This window comes from Macaca fascicularis, chromosome 12 (genome assembly GCF_037993035.2).
Source record: "Macaca fascicularis isolate 582-1 chromosome 12, T2T-MFA8v1.1".
In the NCBI taxonomy this organism is placed as follows: Eukaryota; Metazoa; Chordata; class Mammalia; order Primates; family Cercopithecidae; genus Macaca; species Macaca fascicularis.
In genome coordinates this window covers 102977425-102989753 of record NC_088386.1, presented here as the reverse complement: position 1 = coordinate 102989753, position 12329 = coordinate 102977425, and the positions used below count along the sequence as shown (strand labels likewise).

The 12329-nt window shown below is 43.8% G+C and overlaps 1 long non-coding RNA gene across 26 annotated transcripts in view; it reads left to right on the top strand.

The window, feature by feature from the left end:
• Window positions 1–690: 690 nt before the first annotated feature.
• The window catches only part of LOC102138880 (uncharacterized), a 205519-nt gene continuing 193880 nt past the window's right edge, over window positions 691–12329 (top strand). For 4 of the 26 annotated variants that reach the window (XR_010580058.1, XR_010580060.1, XR_010580057.1 and 1 more), the window contains exons 1-2: window positions 758–1213; window positions 10236–10337. This is a non-coding gene — a long non-coding RNA (uncharacterized lncRNA). Of the gene's footprint in view, window positions 1214–7637; window positions 8647–9511; window positions 9660–10235; window positions 10338–12329 lie in introns of those variants that run through there. The other 22 variants (XR_012421419.1, XR_012421423.1, XR_012421422.1 and 19 more) reach the window with 20 other exon arrangements.

Sequence of the window (12329 nt, the reverse complement as noted above, 5' to 3'; positions counted from 1 at the left end):
GTGTGTCGGTTTAAATTTTCTCCTAAAACCAATGAGGAGTCATATTAGGATCCAATTAGAGTTTTAGACCCCTCTACTGCTCTTCGTAGAATAAATGGCAGGGCTGAGGGCTGGGGAACCTCTGAGAACGCAGGGAAGACAGCTCCAGAAGAGGTCTGGTGCCTTCCAGATCAATTTTTCAAAACTATTGGCTCAGATGATGTTATCCCCTCAAAGAAAAGTGTCCCAATGGTGACTGTAGCAAAACTTTGGATGATTACTACATTTTTCCACTTGTATTTTATCTTTCCTAGTTCAAGTCCTACCTCCTCCTAGAGGCTTTCCATGATTCCCCCTACTCTAAACTGCTGTAGAATTTTATATTTATATAATTCGTCATGAATGCACTGCCCTATAATTTTCGTAACCTTTGCAGTTATGCCCAACCTTCCCCTAACAGATTTCTAGCATCTTCAAAAACTGACTTTTGTTTTTTTATAAAAGTGTGCTTGTAGAAATGTAATTTGAACAAACTAATTCATGCTAGAGGGTTTGTCAGTGATTATGACAACTTCCCCCATGATACAGGAATCTCAAAAGAGGAAAAAGTTCTTTAGGAAAAGAGAAATGTTTAGAGTCAGGCCTCTGAGCCCAAGCCAAGCCATTGCATCCCCTGTGACTTGCACGTATACACCCAGCTGGCCTGAAGTAACTGAAGAATCACAAAAGAAGTGCAAATGCCCTGCCTCGCCTTAACTGATGACATTCCACCACAAAAGAAGTGAAAATGGCCGGTCCTTGCCTTAAGCGATGATATTATCTTGTGAAATTCCTTTTCCTGGCTCCTCCTGGCTCAAAAAGCTCCCCCACTGAGCACCTTGTGACCCCCACTCCTGCCCGTCAGAGAACAACCCCCCTTTGACTGTAATTTTCCTTTACCTACCCAAATCTTATAAAACGGCCCCACCCTTATCTCCCTTTGCTGACTCTCTTTTCGGACTCAGCCCTCCTGCACCCAGGTGAAACAAACAGCCATGGTGCTCACACAAAGCTGTTTGGTGGTCTCTTCACACTGACGCGCATGACATTTTGGTGCCGTGACGCGGATCAGGGGACCTCCCTTGGGAGATCAATCCCCTGTCCTCCTGCTCTTTGCTCTGTGAGAAAGATCCAGCTATGACCTCTAGTCCTCAGACCCAACAGCCCAAGGAACATCTCACCAATTTTAAATCGGGTAAGCGGCCCCCTTTTTACTCTGTTCTTCAACCTTTCTATCTCTTAACCTCTTTCTCCTTTCAATCTTGGCACCACCCTTCAATCTCTCCCTTCTCTTAATTTCAATTCCTTTCATTTTCTGGTAGAGACAAAGGAGACATGTTTTATCCGTGGAACCCAAAACGCTGGCGCCGGTCACGGACTGGGGAAGGCAGCCTTCCCTTGGTGTTTAGTCATTGCAGGGAGGCCTCTCTGATTACTCACCCATGTTTCACGGGTGTCTGACCATGCTACAGGGACGCCTGCCTTCGTCCTTCACCCTAAGCGGCAAGTCCCGCTTTTCTGGGGGAGGGGCAAGCACCCCCACCCCTTCTCTCTGTTTCTACCCCTTCTCTGCTTTTCTGTGGGAGGGGCAAGTACCCCGACCTCTTATTTGTTGTGCCCCCTCTTATTTTTGCACCCTGACCTCTTATTTTTGTGCCCCAATCCCTTAGTTCCACGCCCCGATCCCTTTCCCGCTTCTCTGGAGGGCAAGAACCGCCAAACTCCTTCTCTCCGTATCTCTACTCTCTTTTCTCTGGGCTTGCCTCCTTCACTATGGGCACCTTCCACCCTCCATTCCTCCTTCTTCTCCCTTAGCCTGTGTTCTCAAGAACTGAAAACCTCTTCAACTCACACCTGACCTAAAACCTAAAACACCTTATTTTCTTCTGCAACACCGCTCGGTCCCAATACAAACTTGACAATGGCTCTAAATAACCAGAAAATGGCACTTTAGATTTTTCCATCCTACAAGATCTAAATAATTGTCATAAAATGGGCAAATGGTCTGAGGTGCCTGACGTTCAGGCATTCTTTTACACATCGGTCCCTCCCTAGTCTCTGTTCCCAATGCAACTCATCCCAAATCTTCCTTCTTTCCCTCCCGCCTGTCCCCTTAGCCCCAACCCCAAGCGTGGCTGAGTCTTTCTAATCTTCCTTTCTACAGACCCATCTGACCTCCCCCGTCCTCACCAGGCCGAGCTAGGTCCCAATTTTTCCTCAGCCTCTGCTCCCCCACCCTGTAATCCTTTTCTCACCTCCCCTCCTCACACCTGCTCTGGCTTACAGTTTCTGGTTTACAGTTTCCTTCCACGACTAGCCCTCCCCCACCTGCCCAGAAATTTCCTCTTAAAAAAGTGGCTAGAGCTAAAGGCATAGTCAAGGTTAATGTTCCTTTTTCTTTATCCGACCTCTCCCAAATCAGTTAGCGTTTAGGCTCTTTTTCATCAAATATGAAAAACAGCCCAGTTCGTAGCCCGTTTAGCAGCAACCCTGAGACGCTTTTCAGCCCAAGACCCTGAAAGGTCAGAAGGCCATCTTATTCTCAATATACATTTTGTTTTATTACCCAGTCCGCTCCCGACATTAAATAAAACCCATAAACACAGGATACCTCTCCTTGGTGACTGATCATGCACCCCTTACCATCTCATTAAAACCTAATCACCCTTAACCCCACTCAACGCCAATATCCCATCCCGCAGCAGCTTTAAAAGGATTAAAGCCTATTATCACTCGCCTGCTACAACATGGCCTTTTAAAGCCTGTAAACTCCCCTTACAGTTCCCCCATTTTACCTGTCCTAAAACCAGACAAGGCTTACAGGTTAGTTCAAGATCTGCACCTTATCAACCATATTGTCTTGCCTATCCACCCCGTGGTGCCAAACCCATATCCTCTCCTATCCTCAATACCTCCCTCCACAACCCAGTATTCTGTTCTGGATCTCAAACATGCTTTCTTTACTATTCCTTTACACCCTTCATCCCAGCCTCTCATCGCTTTCACTTAGACTGACCCTGACACCCATCAGGCTCAGTAAATTACCTAGGCTGTACTGCTGCAAGGCTTCACAGACAGCCCCCATTACTTCAGTCAAGCCCAAATTTCTTCCTCATCTGTTACCTATCTCAGCATAATTCTCATAAATACACACTTACTCTCCCTGCTGATCCTGTCCGGCTAATCTCCCAAACTCCAATCTCTTCTACAAAACAACAACTCCTTTCCTTGCTAGGCATGGTTAGTGCAGTCAGAATTCTTACACAAGAGCTGGGACCGCGTCCTGTAGCCTTTCTGTCCAAACAACTTGACCTTACTGTTTTAGCCTAGCCTTCATGTCGTGGCTGCCACTGCTTTAATACTGTTAGAGGCCCTAAAAATCACAAACTAGGCTCAACTCTCTACAGTTCTCATAACTTCCAAAATCTATTTTCTTCCCCCAACCATCGCTCAGGACAATGCTTATGCTGATAAGTTAGCTAAAAAGCAGCTAGCGTTCCAACTTCTATCCCTCAAGGCAGTTTTCCTCCTTCACATCGGCCACTCCCACCTATTCCCCCGCTGAAACTTCCACCTATCAATCTCTTCCCATACAAGGCAAATGGTTCTTAGACCAAGGAAAATATCTCCTTGCAGCCTCACAGGCCCATTCTATTCTGTCATCATTTCATAACCTCTTCCATGTAGCTTACAAGCCGCTAGCCCGTCTCTTAGAACCTCTCATTTCCTTTCCATCATGGAAATCTATCCTCAAGGAGACCACTTCTCAGTGTTCCATCTGCTATTCTACTACCCCTCAGGGATTGTTCAGGCCCCCTCCCTTTCCTACACATCAAGCTAGAGGATTTGCCCCTACCCAGGACTGGCAAATTGACTTTACTCACTTGCCCGAGTCTTCTACTGACCCCACAATATCACCCCTTACCACAACATCTTCCTTCAGCTTAATCTCTCCCACTCTAGGTTCCCATGCCGCTCCAATCCCGCTTGAAGCAGTCCTTAGAAACATCGCCCATTCTCTCTCCATACCACCCCCCAAAAATTTTTGCTGCCCCAACACTTCACACTATTTTATTTTATTTTACTTTATTTTTCTTATTAATATAAGAAGGCAGGAATGTCAGGCCTCTGAGCCCAAGCCAAGCCATCGTATCCCCTGTGACTTGCACGTATATGCCCAGATGGCCTGAAGTAACTGAAGAATCACAAAAGAAGTGCAAATGCCCTGCCTCGCCTTAACTGATGACATTCCACCACAAAAGAAGTGAAAATGGCCGGTCCTTGCCTTAAGCGATGATATTATCTTGTGAAATTCCTTTTCCTGGCTCCTCCTGGCTCAAAAAGCTCCCCCACTGAGCACCTTGTGACCCCCACTCCTGCCCGCCAGAGAACAACCCCCCTTTGACTGTAATTTTCCTTTACCTACCCAAATCCTATGAAACGGCCCCACCCTTATCTCCCTTTGCTGACTCTTTTCGGACTCAGCCCGCCTGCACCCAGGTGAAATAAACAGCCATGTTGCTCACACAAAACCTGTTTGGTGGTCTCTTCACACAGACGCACATGACATTTAGCCCCATCTTTCTGAGAACATATCTTCTTAGGATGTTACCAAGTACAAATATGGTCCATTGCTTCACCCCAATGCTATAGACACATCCTAGTGAGATTTCTGGCACCCCAGGGAGAGATTTTTAAGTGAAAGGAGATGTAGATACCCTCCATTGCCTCCATGGATATCTTAAAGTCAGTGTACTAGCACCTTCCTGAAGATGAGTAGCTCCTTCTTTCCTCTGGAACACTCAAATGTTGACAATCACGTACTCCAGCAGGTGGAAGTGGATTTAGAAAACATGTGGTCCTTTGTCTGGGTCTTTGACTGACAGTCTCACGGAGCAGGGTGGCAGGGAAATATATTTTAATTCCAGGTGATATTGGAGAGCCGCCCAATTGTGAAAAGGAGATTTTCTCTTAAATGCAGCCTTTCTCTTCCTATTTCCATCTTCCAAAATCCAGACCATCAAGGCCAGACTTGAAATTCAGAGAAAGAAGAGCACCAGAGGGCCCAGTGGGGTTTTTATTTCTGAAGTGTTTGTGCTGCAAGGGGTCAAAGGGGGTAGGGAATTGTGTTTGGAAGAAGCAGAGTAATTGTCACCTGGGAAGCCAGTTATTCACAAACTCTAGGAAGTAAAAATGAAAAAGCCCTTTTATATCAACCCATGTCTCCCCTTGTCAGGGCAGAATTTACCAGTGATAATTGCTGCTGAGGTGAACATCGCAATGTTAAGATACCGTTTATTCCCCTTTCCTTTGTCTTTCAGACCACACTTACATGTCTTCCATTTTCTCCATCTGCTATCTCTCATTTTCTTTTTAATAATAATTAAACTACCAGGCACTTATCTTTTGTAGGACTTACCTTTGCATTTGTTTGCTTTTTGTGTGTCACACCATCATTGCAGTTACATGAAAATGCCCCTTTTTCATAAAAAAAATGCATTTTTGATAGCTCTTATGATTGCAGTGTTAAATCATTGCATGATTTGCTGGTTTGGGGTGTAAAGAGATGTGGTGTGCATGTGGCTCCTCAAGGGCTAACACACACGGATTATTCACCAGTTTGTACAAGAAGGTAAACAAGAATATATTTCTTTTTTTCCCTTCCAATCGTCAAATTGAAAACATGGTATCTGTTAGACACAGAGATCTAAATGTGAATTTAATTGGAAGGTTCACTATATCTCCTGCTTTTTTGAAATTCTAAAATAGCATTTTGTGCACTCAAAATAAGATAAAAAGGGAGCTAAACAAACAGTATCAGTGTTGTTTAGATACAAGCAGTAATTGGCTAATCTGCTAGTATTCTTAATTGCTACCTCTTTGGGAGGAGTATCGAAGACAAGTAGCTAGAAAAAGAAAACAGGAAAATCAAAGGATTTTCATCAAGCACAAACTGGGTAAGCTGCCCCTGGATCATAGAAAGTTGACCGTTCTTATTTCTGAAGACACCCTTGGGCTGAAGGACCAAATATGTTTTGCACACTTCAAAGCAAGCTGTGGGCTTGCAGGTTCTTGCTTATGCCTATTTCCTGGAGGCCAGGGTGGCATGTTAATACACTGCGTGACCATTTTGGACTCCATACCTGGCAGACTGTCATTTTTTTTGCTCAAAACCAGATCCTGAGAGAAACATGAACTTGATCCATGCCATAAATCAAGTTCTAATACAGAGTGACAGTCTTAACCCCTCTCTTCCCAGCTCCGCCTCCTGTGGAGCTCCTCTGCATGCTTCTAATACTATTGAAATGATTCAGAGAGTTGAAACTGGGCTGATATTTTTATCACTCAGTCCCAAAGGTAAAATGTTTAGCTAATTTGGTTCTTATTCCTGACCCCCGCCCCCCACCACCATATTTAGACATGGAAGGAGAAAGGCTAAGAAAAGAATGTGCAAGGCAAATCAGTCTGAAAACAAAGCTTAGGGAAAAAATGGAGAGAAAAAGGAGGGAAAAAAACAGCAGAAAGGATGGAGCATGTGTCTAGACAATCTCCCTTTGTTAGCAGAAGGCTCCCCTCCTCCTCTTAAGACTGTTCCTTCCTTCACTCTTATTAATTTTTCTCCGCAGCTTATCTCTTAGCCCTTGGGTAAGAAAAGATCAGAGCCTGAGCACACCTGCTCCAGAAACTGTAATTCTCAGCATCCCAGGCCTGCAGGGAGCTCAGAGAATGAGAGGCCTGCAGGCATCCGCAGGCGCCCAGCCCGTCCTCCTGAGTACATGGCGGTTTTCTCATCCCTCACAAGCACCCTGTCAGACATTAATAGTTGTCCTCGGCCGGGCGCGCAGTAATCCCAGCACTTTGGGAAGCTGAGGCGGGCGGATCACGAGGTCAGGAAATGGAGACCATCCTGGCTAACACCGTAAAATTCTGTCTCTACTAAAAATACAAAAAAACTAGCCGGGCGAGGTGGCGGGCGCCTGTAGTCTCAGCTACGGGAGGCTGAGGCAGAAGAATGGCGTGAACCCGGGAGGCAGAGCTTGCAGTGAGCAGAGATCGCGCCACTGCACTACAGCCTGGGCGACAGAGCCAGACTCCGTCTCAAAAAAAAAAAAAAAAAAAGGTTGTTTTCAGCTCTGGACATTTCTTTTTCCCCTTGTGTCCTTAAGACATGCATCCACTTTAACGCTTCCAATCAGAGGAAGTAACCCCCAAAGGTTAAGGTAGAGAGTGGGCAAGGCTATTGAAAGGCACATTGCTTGGACTCCTCAGTGACCACACTCAGGAGTTACTGTGCCTTACAATATGAAGTTGGTTGTTATCAAAATGTTCAGAGCCAGTATGACCAGTGGATTAAAAACTAGGGGCATGAAATGAACATACTTTCTAAACAATGTTTTCTTTTTTTTTTTTTTTTTTTGAGACGGAGTCTCGCTCTGTCGCCCAGGCTGGAGTGCAGTGGCGCCATCTCGGCTCACTGCAAGCTCCGCCTCCCGGGTTCACGCCATTCTCCTGCCTCAGCCTCCCAAGTAGCTGGGACTACAGGCGCCCACAACCGCGCCCGGCTAATTTTTTGTATTTTTAGTAGAGACGGGGTTTCACCGTGGTCTCGATCTCCTGACGTTGTGATCCGCCCGCCTCGGCCTCCCAAAGTGCTGGGATTACAGGCGTGAGCCACCGCGCCCGGCATCTAAACAATGTTTTGACACTTGTTATCTATCTTCACATGGTCAAGTTACTTAAACCCTCTCAGCCTCAGTCTCCTTATTTGTAAAATGAGCTTGATAATAATAACACTTACTTCAGAATGTTTTGAGAGCATTAGGCAAGCTAATGTGAGTAACCTGCTTAGCATAACATGGGCTGTATGTAAGGACATCAGAAGCTATGGTTGAGTAGGGAGAAGTGCTACTGTTACTGTTTTGCCCTTATTGTTAATTTTAATTATTAGTGAGATGACCTGAAATCTGAATGATGGTTTAATCTGTATCTGTAACGGTGTCCAAAGAAGATTCCCAAAAACAAACGGAATGGGCTGTGATAGAATCAAATGAGGAAAACAGTAACTCCTCTAAGTATTTTAGACAGAGGGAATTAAATACACGACCTAATTATGCAGGCTACAGAAGAGATGAGAAACCAAACAGGAAATGGTGAAGCAACTCAGAGATTAACAGGAAGCTGCTGCCACCCTTGGGACTGAAGAATTGCAGGGAAAAGGTGATGTTACGGAAATCAGACGCTAGGGACTACCTGGTAGGAGCTGGAACCTCAGAGAAAGAGGCTGCGGGAGGGCAGCTTCAACCATAGAGAAGATAGAATCACTACTGTGAACCGTGACCTGAAGTGGAAAGAGAACTTATGCTGGGTTCTCCCTTCCTCCTGCCCTTTGATGCCTCCCATTGACTGAACCTAGCCAGTAGCCTGTTGACAAAGAAGCCTTGGGAACAAATTGTAGAGCCATCAATGTGTACAGACTCAACAGAGATAGATTTCAACCTTGAAGGAGAATGATCTCTTCATGCCTATGAAATTGAATAAAGAACTACTTGATATATTCAAGAGGAGCCATTTAGATTCAGGGTTTTGGCATTTAGCTAGAAGATGTAAAGATCCAGAAGTTCAAACCAGGTGATTATTTTGTTATAAAGGTACTTGAGTGTAAAATGATAAGAAACATGGAAAAGAAGTGCTGACAATCCTATACTTTTTGGGAAACTGCTTCTGCTGCTGCTGCTGCTGCTGCTGCTTCTTCTTCTTCTTCTTCTTCTTCTTCTTCTTCTTCTTCTTCTTCTTCTTCTTCTTCTTCTTCTTCTTTTTCTTCTTGTTCTTCTTCTTCTGCTTCTTCTCCTTCTACCTCCTCCTTCTCCTCCTCCTCTTCCTTCTTCTTCTTTTCTCCTTTTTCAACTAGAGAGTTCTTACCCACAATCATTTTAATAACTCACCAAAAAGATCCATTATTATTTATTGATGCCAGCTGTGTAACTTATGGACCAAACCACTATTATCCATGGTGAGAGAAAATGGCTTAGCCATCATGGAAGGCCAACAGTGATTCTTTGGCACGTTAAATGGTACAAAGGGGAGAGAAAAAAATATTAGTGTCTTTGCTTTCTGCAGAGTTTCCTTTCAAGCTGAGGAATGTTCATTTGAAAATAAATCAATCCTAAGTATGAGAGAGAGAGAATCAATCTGATACATGCTGTAATGTTCAACAGCACCTTGGCTTCATCTGTCTGTCCTAGACCATAACACTTGTTTCTTATAAAGTGCCGGGCTCTGGCTCTCTTCCCAGTACGGAAAGGGCTCCCTAGCCATTTCATTACCAGAAATTACAATGATCATCTGCCTAACTGGGAATAGCATTATCTGAAACACAATTAGAAGTAAACTGAAAATCTAGGTGGCCTAGTGATGACTAATCAGAAATATCACTGCCTAGCACATCATATCAGATTATATTTTTGTGATCATCACAGGTTTTCTTTGTTTTCAGAAGCACCTCAATTGCCATTAACATGGCTGGAAGGAGTGAAGCGGTTTATCAATATCTTCAACTTAGATATCAAGAAATTAAAACACCTCTGTTTCTGGGGTCATCAGAAACAAAGACCCTGCTCACAAAATGTCTTGGAAACCCCTATGTATGTAACAGTGATTTGGTCTATTCTGATTCTAAGTCTGGAATTCTCGCCCAGTGGGAGTGGGAGGAAAGTAACTCTGAAAACAGGTCTGCTCAGGGCTAGAATAGCACACACTAATTTAATGAGGCAGCAGGGCGCATGCTCCAAGGGAAGCTAGCTACAGGAATTTTCCCAGAAGACAGAAAGCACTGGAACATGGCTCTGTTTGCAACTGGAAATGAGTGTGGGAAAAATCACCTTCATATGAGTAATGGGGACCTAGCCTCAGGTCACTGACTCTGCCAAGGCAAAGTCCCTTCTCTCTAAGGCAAAAACAAACCAAAAAAGGAACTGTATGTTTGTTTTGCCACAGTGGAAGAGAATGTGCCAAAGTCTGTTATATGTGTTTATCCTTGAAATAATGTAGCCACATGACAATGGAACTTTTGGTCAAAACTTGGTTCAGATTAACCCAAGATGCTGAGGACCCCGTGGTCAGACAGGAAAGCCAGTGGCCATATCTAAGGTAGTCCAGGAGAGAAGGATTAAGAATCTTGACTAGCAGGAGCCCAAGCCTCTCTGGATTCTCTTTTTCAGGGCTCATCAGAAGAGGTGACAATAACACTGTGTAGCAGTCGCCAGTAGCAGCATCCAGTGGGGGAGATATCCGGAGCTGCCTAAGGACAGCCACGATGGCTGGTGAGTGAAGCCATCCCTGTGACCAGAGCAAGGGTAAAGAATAATACAATGAAGATTTAGTTTGTATCGGCACTCTCTGCATTAAGTATAAGAGACATGTCCCCAAATGAATTGCAGTCTTTTCGACAATGATGCTCTAGGAAAAAGAGCAAATATTGACACTTCAATAATGTTTACCCAGCAATCAGTGAGCTGTATACAGCCCTCAGCGTATCTATGTTACTGGAATCAATTAGGAAAAGGGAGAATTGATATCTGTCAATGAGAAATATATGGTAACTGCTGACATTACCGATAACGTGGCCTCTGCAAATCATTTCTGAAGTCCCAGACCTGCCAACACTGTCATTGGTGCTTAGGGAATCTGTCTGAGAACACAGCCCTAACTTCAGTTGTGCTGTCCACTGTGCTTACCAGACTCTTTCCTCCAATATGCGGTTTCCATGCCATGCAATTAACTATTCCTAGTCATTCATTCATTTGTTCATTGATTCAGCAAATGTGTTGACAACCTACCTTGTGCTAGCACTATTTTAGAGTTCCTGGTTGGGAGGGGAGGAGAGGGAAGGATATAAACAATGAAAAAGTACATAGTAAGTGATAAATTGTGTGAAAATGAACAAGTCATGTGAAGATTTGGGTAAAGAGGATTCCCTCCAGGGGATCAACTGCAAAGGCCCTGAAGTATCTGTCAACTGCCTTATCTTGGACACTGCTGGTGTGTTTGGTTGATCTTTGGTCTCTGGTTGCTTCTTAGACTGGTTGCTCCTTCCTTCCTTCTTTTCTTCCTCCCCACCTTCTTCCTTCTTCTCTCTCTTTTATTTTATTATTTCTTAAGATATACTGTCAAAGTCTTTTAAGGAAGTTGATGGCCATGAAGATCCTACACCGTAAAGACTTATCTTCCTATTAGATCTGTGTTGTTGTTATTCAGATGTCTGTCTCTCTCAACATATAGATTTTTGCTTCCTTGAAGATAAGGATACACTCAAGTGTCTTAGATTTTTATGGATTTCCCAAAGTATCCAATGTAATGAGGGGCAGATAGGAGAGGCTCAGCATAATGAAAGTTGGCTCAGTCTGAAACGCTATGAGCCGGAGAAGCTTATTGATGCAAATGTGCCCACCAAAGATACTTTTTAGATATTTTTGGACTATATGTTCTTGATTGCTCTGCTTTGGTTTGTTATATATATTTGATCTATCTCTAGGGAACTAACATTATTTAAAGTACTCTCGGGAAGAAAGCCCTAGAAGTCGTTGATGGTTTTTGTTTTGCTACCTTCGGAGTATCAGTTCCCATCCTGTGAAGTAACTATTAATGTCTATTGATAAAAGCAGTCCAGTAACAAATCGTTTTTATGTGAAACTAGGTATGTACAGTGTAATCAGGCTGGATAAAGTTGAAAGATAAAGCTCATTAGCTTCTCTTAATAGAAGATGATTCCAAAGAGCCAAGTAATGATTTATATAGGTTTGGGGAAAGCCCCAAAACTTAACTTTTGAAGCCAATAAAAATTTTATTTTCTCACTGCACCTCTTTTGAGAGAGGAAAGATGTCATGCCCCTGGATGAGGTGGGGTGGTGGGGAAGGTTTACCGTAAATTCTCAGCCTGTGTATTTTAGGATCACAGCTTTGGCACCCAACCTACAACCAGTGTAGATGAAGAGGGGTTTTACAGCAGTGGGCTGGTGCCATAGTGATAGGATGGTTGCTAAGGATGTCATTATCACTCTGATTGCAGGAATCAGAGTGATTGAGTTAATTGGCATGACCTCATTCTGGTCCTCAGGGCCTACCTGTTCACAAATTATAAAGGAGAGAAAAAGTTGATCTTTTTATAGTGTCAGGAGGCAGCACCTGTTAACATTTAACATAGCATTTGAAACCAGCTATAATACACATTATTTATCTACCTGTTATCTTTTCCTCACATTGTGTCCTCCTTCTCTCTACTACATAGAATTAAGACATGCCCTTCTTAAAAAAAT